Source organism: Hippocampus guttulatus, chromosome 21 (genome assembly GCF_054856545.1).
Source record: "Hippocampus guttulatus isolate MCC_2025c chromosome 21, RoL_Hgut_1.0, whole genome shotgun sequence".
NCBI lineage: Eukaryota > Metazoa > Chordata > Actinopteri > Syngnathiformes > Syngnathidae > Hippocampus > Hippocampus guttulatus.
The window spans coordinates 1,537,633-1,545,000 of NC_141281.1; positions in this window are offsets into that span (position 1 = coordinate 1,537,633).

The following is a 7,368-nucleotide window of genomic DNA, read 5'->3' on the forward strand; positions in this document are numbered from 1 at the left end:
ACGTAAGTGAATAAAGTTAAAATCTTTCGCAATTACAGTAAAACGCACGCCAATAAAAAGTCGCTTACACGTCTTCTTTTCGAATCTGATGAATGAAAACGGCAAAGCAAACACGTTTCTTCGGTCGTGTCGAGTGGGTGCTGCTTTTAAGCTAGTGCCGCGTTCTACAGGACGTAAGTGAATAAAGTTAAAATCATTCACAATTACAGTAAAACGCACGGCAATAAAAACTCACTTGCACGTCATCGTTTAGAATCTGATGATCGAAAAACGCGAAGTGAAAATTTGTTTCAGCGTTGTCTTTTCCGTCGCATCAGGTGGGCGTTGCGTGTATTTAAGCTCCCGCGGCATTACACCTCCATCCGGGTTACGGGTAGTGGAATTTCCGCTTACGCAACTTCCGGTAACATGTAATATCGTAGTCAAAATGTTAATGCATAGGTTTTTATTCCGGGTGAAGGATATTCCTTTCCATAGAATTCCGGGGATGGGAATATTTACTGTACCTCAAAGCCACACTCTCCGAAGGCCTGTATGTGTCTTCCTCCGGTGGACACACGGCGCCATCGCACCCCTCCAAACAGTTTGAATCGTCTAAGGTCCGCTTTGTGCCCCTTTCCCAGCAGCTAAACCAATTGCGGCGTGGGAAAGAATTCTGTCCCCTTGTATGACGAACTGTTGGATGATTTTGATTTTTGTTTCTTCGTTCTTCCATCGATCAACTCGTTTATTGAATTGTCTTCCTTAAAACAAATCTCCGAAGGCCTGAATGTGTCTCCCTCCGGTGGACACGCCACGCCATCGCATCCCTCCAATCTGAACTTCCTGTTCAATCACGGTACCACATTAAATACCAAATTTATGAAAGCAAATTGAAATCATTCTTAGCTGATTATGAAAAAGGAGATAAAACGACTGAATAAATAATGTATACATTACAAATAAGAAAGTAATTGTCACAAAACATGCATTTAAACTCTATTCTTAGTGCCGCAAATCATGGTGGGAAATATTCAGCAAAAAAAAAAGAAAACACAATCTTGAAGGCACGTAAGTGTCTCCCTCCGGTGGACACGCCGCGCCATCGCAGCCATTCAATCCGAACTTCCAGTTCAATCACGGTACCACATTAAAAACCAAATAGATGAAAGCAAATTGAAATCAATCTGAGCTGATTATGGAAAGGGAGATAAAACGACAGAATAAATAATGTATCCAATACAAATAAGAAAATAATTGTCACAAAACATGCATTTAAACACGATTTTTAGTGCCGCAAAGCATGGTGGGAGCTCTTACTCAAACCCCCCCCAACTGAAATCTATCTTAGCTGATTATGAAAAAGAAAAATCGACTGAATAAATAATGTATCCAAAACAAATAAGAAAATAATTGTCACAAAGAAAATAGTTGTCACAAAACGCATTTAAACGCGATTCTTAGTGCCGCAAAGCATGGTGGGAGCATTTCCGAAAAAAAAGGCCACTATCTCGAAGGCATGAAAGTGTCTCCCTCCGGTGGACACGCCACGCCATCGCACCCCTCCAATCCGACCTTCCAGTACACTCACGGTACGACTTTTAAACACATTTATGAAAGCAAACTGAAATCGATCTGAGCTGATTATGAAAAGAGAGAAAAACGACTGAATAAATGATGTATCCAAAACAAATGAGAAAATAATTGTCACAAAACAAGCATTTAAGATAAGAAAAGATAAGAAAACCTTTATTAGTCTCGCAATGGAGAAATTCCAGATTCACAGCAGCAAAGTTATGAAAGGAAGAAGTAGAACAACAAAATATAGGAGCTGCTGGAAAGGCAGCCACTCACGCGGCGCCATTTTGAAGTCAAAATAACAAAAATAACACAACACAACACATAGGACACAGACAGTCGTGCAATCTTCACCACTTTTCTGCATACACTTTGTTGTCTGAAGCAGTTATAGATGAAAGAGGAGAGGATCAAAGTGTCCTTTCACCAGTGGATCAGAGACGCCATGCTGAAAATGTGCACACGTCTGCTCCAAGCTAAGTTTTGAAAGCAAACACGAAGCTGTAGCGTCCATTGACGAAAAAGAGATTGGCTCACATCTCCTGTCCCATGTAAATCCACTTCAATTCCAAGCCGCGACTCCCAATTCCACATCCGCATCGGCGCTCCGCGCTAACGCTCCTTTCTTCTCATCGTCGGCTCCTCAAGCCTTACATCCATCCAGCCACAGACCGTTCAACAGCACCGATCTCTCCGCTGAACAAAGTGGGGCTGTGAAAAATGCTGCCCATAACAGGCGCAAGACACAAGCGCCCCGGGACTGTCCAGCAACGACAGTCAAATGGCGCCGACATTCCTCCCAGGCAAAAACAGTGCTGGCATACCCATGCTGCCGAGAAGGTGCAACCACCAAGCACAGAGTTTCCTCCTTGATGAATGTCGTGGCCAAAAAATGCTGAAAAAAGTCCACATCAGGTCCACACGATGTAACAACAAACACAAAGTGACAAAACAAACCAAAAAACAACAAAAAAAAGCAAGGATCATGAGAGCACTTGCCAACGGCTGCCTACTCGGGCGCCATCTTGACTTCAAAGAAATTTAAACACGATTTTTAGTGCCACAAAGCATGGTGGGAGCTATTACTCAAAATAAAACAACAACTGAAATCTATTTTAGCTGATTATGAAAAAGAGAAATCGACTGAATAAATAATGTATCCAAAACAAATAAGAAAATAATTGTCACAAAGAAAATAGTTGTCACAAAATGCATTTAAACGCGATTCTTAGTGCCGCAAAGCATTGTGGGAGCATTCTTGGTCGGATTGAGAGGATGAGAAAATTCCCCATTCATTCTCAATGGCGGAGGTACCAGGGGTGAGGCTGGGGTACCAGGGGCGGAGAGCGGGCCGGCTCGGAGGCCAAGTGTGGCCGGAGAAGAGGCCTCTTGGTCGGATTGAGAGATTGAGGAAAATTCCCCATTCATTTTCAATGGCGGAGTTACCAGGGGTATGCAGTACCGTTTTTGGTCGTTAGGGGCGCTGCAGTAGGTAAAGCAGTTGGGGGGTCAACAAGGCTAAAGGCTTAGAAAGTGAGCGTTCACCAAAATACCTTCCGAAACGTATATAGGGGAGCATGTTTTGAACGAGTGACCATTCATTCTCAATGGCGGAGGTACCAGGGGTGCGGCTGGAGGTACCAGGGGCGAAGAGCGGGCCGGCTCGGAGGCCAAGTGTGGCCGGGGAAGAGGCCTCTTGGTCGGATTGAGAGAATGAGAAAATTCCCCCATTCATTCTCAATGGCGGAGGTACCAGGGGTAGCGCTGGAGGTACCAGGGGTGCCGCTGGAGGTACCAGGGGTGCCGCTGGAGGTACCACGGGTAAGCCTGGAGGTACCAGGGGTGCCGCTGGAGGTACCAGGGGTGCCGCTGGAGGTCCCAGGGGTAAGGCTGGAGGTACCAGGGGTGACGCTGGAGGTACCAGGGGTGCCGCTGGAGGTACCAGGGGTAAGCCTGGAGGTACCAGGGGTGAAGCTGGAGGTACCAGGGGTGCGGCTGGGGGTACCAGGGGCGAAGCCCGGGCCGGCTCGGAGGCCAAGTGTGGCCGGGGAAGAGGCCTCCTGGTCGGATTGAGAGAATGAGAAAATTCCCCATTCATTCTCAATGGCGGAGGTACCAGGGGTATGCAGTACCGTTTTTGGTCGTTAGGGGCGCTGCAGTAGGTAAACCAGTTGGGGGGTCAAGAAGGCTAAAGGCTTAGAAAGTGAGCGTTCACCAAAATACCTTCCGAAACGTATATAGGAGAGCATGTTTCGAACGAGTGACCTCCAGGGCGATTCACGGGAGGCCCCTCAGAGTGTAATCCGACCATCGTGAGGGTGTTTCCAGCCACCCACAGCACGGAGCCGGCCTCTTACGGCGGAGCTCCTTCACTTTGAAAAATTTTCTAAGTCCCCCTCCGGGCGGTCGACGGCAGTTGGGAAGGCCGCCCGACAGGGGCGGTTCTAGATCAGTTTCACTGAGGGGGCCAGGCTGGGGCCAGGGGTTTTGATAGGGGGACACATTCAACCCAGGGAAAAAAAGACTTATTTGACTCTTTATTCAATCAAACTTTGAAAACATTGCAGTCATAACATTACAGTGATGAGAAGGGGGAAAACAGTATAATAATCACATTCTTAAGCTGCCCTACCCTTCCAGTAACCGTATTCTGCGATTTTTATGATTTTTGGCAAAACGATCAACAAATGAGTCAAGATTTAGTGCTTTTGCCCTCCTAGACTCAATGCTCAGTACCCCAAGATTACTTAGTCTATCCTCATTCATGGTGGACCTGACGTATGTTTTCACCAGCTTTAATGTTGAAAAACTCCGTTCGCAAGCAGCAGTGCTCACTGGGATTGCAACAGCGATTTTACAGAGTCTGTAGAGCTAAAAAAAACCCGTCTTTGTATGGTTCAATGAACTGTACGAGCTGCACTGTACTCGAGGGTCTCAGCATCCCAGCCTGGATTTTTCTTTCCAAGATTCTTTTGAACTAATGTAGTTCATGCCCCAGGTCATCAATATTTGAATCATACAGTTCTGCAAATGAAAACAGATCATTCTCTTTGAGGAATGCATCTTTTTGGGGATTTAGAGCTGGAATGCTGTTCATGATTTCACAGTTTTTATTTGAAAATCGTCTTTCAAGCTCACTGAGCATAAGATCAATGACTGGGTAGAAAAGGTTTGTACGAAACCAGGCCTTATCTCTTTCTGGCTCTCTCTGCCCAAGAGTGGTAAGTACACAGTGCTGGCTGAGTTTTGAGCTGAGTGTTTTTGGTCGTTTTTCAGCTGGTGGTGTTGGATCACACTGCCCAAAAACATTCAACACTTCATCCCACACATCATCAAAAAACGACTCTTGCCTGAAATCACTCAATGTCTTAACTAATGCTTCAACTAAATCTACAGCTTTTGAAATGTCAAGTGTTGAAGACTGCAGAATATCAGAGAGAAGTTTTGTTTCTCCAAACACTTTACGAAGCACAACAAGATACACTGTGAATTCAAAATTTATCTGTGCTAGCAGACCTCGAGCCTCAACAGATCTTTCACCATGACGTTCTGCGGCAATCTCTTGCAGGAGTCGCTTCAGGGCAGGCAGTCGATCCATGATGTTACGTAGAGCTATAAATCGACATGCCCAACGAGTGTCACTTAAACGCTGGAGCTCTCTTGGTGCACCTTCATACATATCTCTTTGTATGGCAAGCCATTTAGGATGGACAGTTGATCCAGATGTGAACACATACAGTTTTTCTAGTAAATAGAAGAACTGCTCTACCTCTGGGATAGCTTTAACTGTATCTACAAGAAACAAATTTAGACAGTGGCTGGTGCAATGGATGTAGAAGGCATATTTTGCTCTCTCTCTGATTCTCGCCTGTACTCCGGAATGCTTCCCACTCATGACAGAAGCCCCGTCATAAGCTTGGCCTACAAGATTCTTTTTGTACTCTAGACCATAACTTTCCAATATGTGGATTATTTTCTCACTAAGGCCTGCTGCATCGAGCTTCTCTGTGGATTCAAAATGGAGGAAACTTTCCTGGATAGCTCCATTGTAGTAGTACCTTAGTACAATTGAGATCTGTTCATTTTTCTTTACATCTTTTGTTTCGTCTGCTATGATGCTGAAAACTTCACTTCTTCTGCAATTTCAGTTCGAACCATGTCTGCTAAACAATCCAGAACCTCATTCTGAATAATTTTGCTTGTGTATTTTGCATTATGAATGGATGTCAACCTTTTCTTAACAGCGTTGTCATGGTTTGCAATTGTGTCAAGAATTGTGTCTGTTGTGCTCCTTATTTAAGGCAACGGCTAGTGTTGCATCAGCTGCTACAGCTCTCTGATAGTCCCTCCATGACACCATGGCTTGCTTGTGGCGCTCAGATCTTGCATGCAATGCAAACTCTCCTGTTTTGTAAGATGCTTTCTTCCAGTTTTTGAAACCAACTGGTGAGTCAAAGACTGTGTCTTGGCTATTAGGAGGGCTAAAATGTCTGCAAGCGTAACAATACGCAGAGTCCATCGTTTGAGAATATTCAAGCCAGGGGTGGATATGGTACCAGCCTGCCTTGAAGCTCCTTCTCCTGTCCCCCATCAGGGTCCTGGGAAACAGTTTCAAGTCTGGCTGCATTGGCGGGTCCTCTTTATATCTACTGATGTCTGTGGACAAAGACAAACCAAATAGATGTAAACGCAAGTTCTGCATGGACACAGCATATACACTATCCTGCTACACTTACATTGCTGAGGCACTCAGACATACACAATTGTCTAAAATGAATTAAATGATGCTATTTATTAATTATATTAATTATTTTTCTAAATTGTATTCAATAAATATAAATTAATACATTCTCAAGCCGGCCCGGTAGTCCAGTGGTTAGCACGTCGGCTTCACAGTGCAGAGGTGCCGGGTTCGATTCCAGCTCCGGCCTCCCTGTGTGGAGTTTGCATGTTCTCCCCGGGCCTGCGTGGGTTTTCTCCGGGTGCTCCGGTTTCCTCCCACATTCCAAAAACATGCATGTCAGGCTGATTGGGCGCTCTAAATTGTCCCTGGGTGTGAGTGTGGGCGTGGATGGTTGTTCGTCTCTGTGTGCCCTGCGATTGGCTGGCAACTGATTCAGGGTGTCCCCCGCCTACTGCCCGGAGATGGCTGGGATAGGCTCCAGCGCCCCCCGCGACCCTAGTGAGGATCAAGCGGTTCGGAAAATGGATGGATGGATGGACATTCTCAAGCCTGACCGGGGAACAAAATTGCAAATACACTGAAGCTAGATGTTTTACATGCATATAATTATCCAAATTTTAAATGGAAATGTCTTACATATTGTTCCTGTTAAATAAAAATTAAAATAAAAACGGAGACTAAAAAAGTTACACACACACACATAGAACAGGATTGTGTTCTTTTTAGCGCAAATATCTTCTGTGTGTGTCTCACACTCCACTTCTATTGTAGTGTCGTCTTCCTCATTCTCAGGATCTTCATTTGGATATCTTTCCTGCTCTGTGTCCTCGATCTGAAAATAAATTAATCTAGTGTCCTCTGACTCTCCCTCTCTGGTGCTTTCAACTTGCTCCTCTTCAGACCTTTCACCACCATCATCATCTGACTCTCTCTCTGTGTCTGGATCAAATTGTTTCTTTTTCATATAGAAATATGATTTAATGTCCGTTTTTCTTTTCATTTTTAATGTTAAATGTTTAAATGAAGAGGAATTAGAATAACTAATGCTACTGTTGGGGGCTTGTTTCATTTGGTGTGTCGAAAACAGCACTCGTGTCGTGGTAATTTGCTTCTCTGCAGACTGCTTC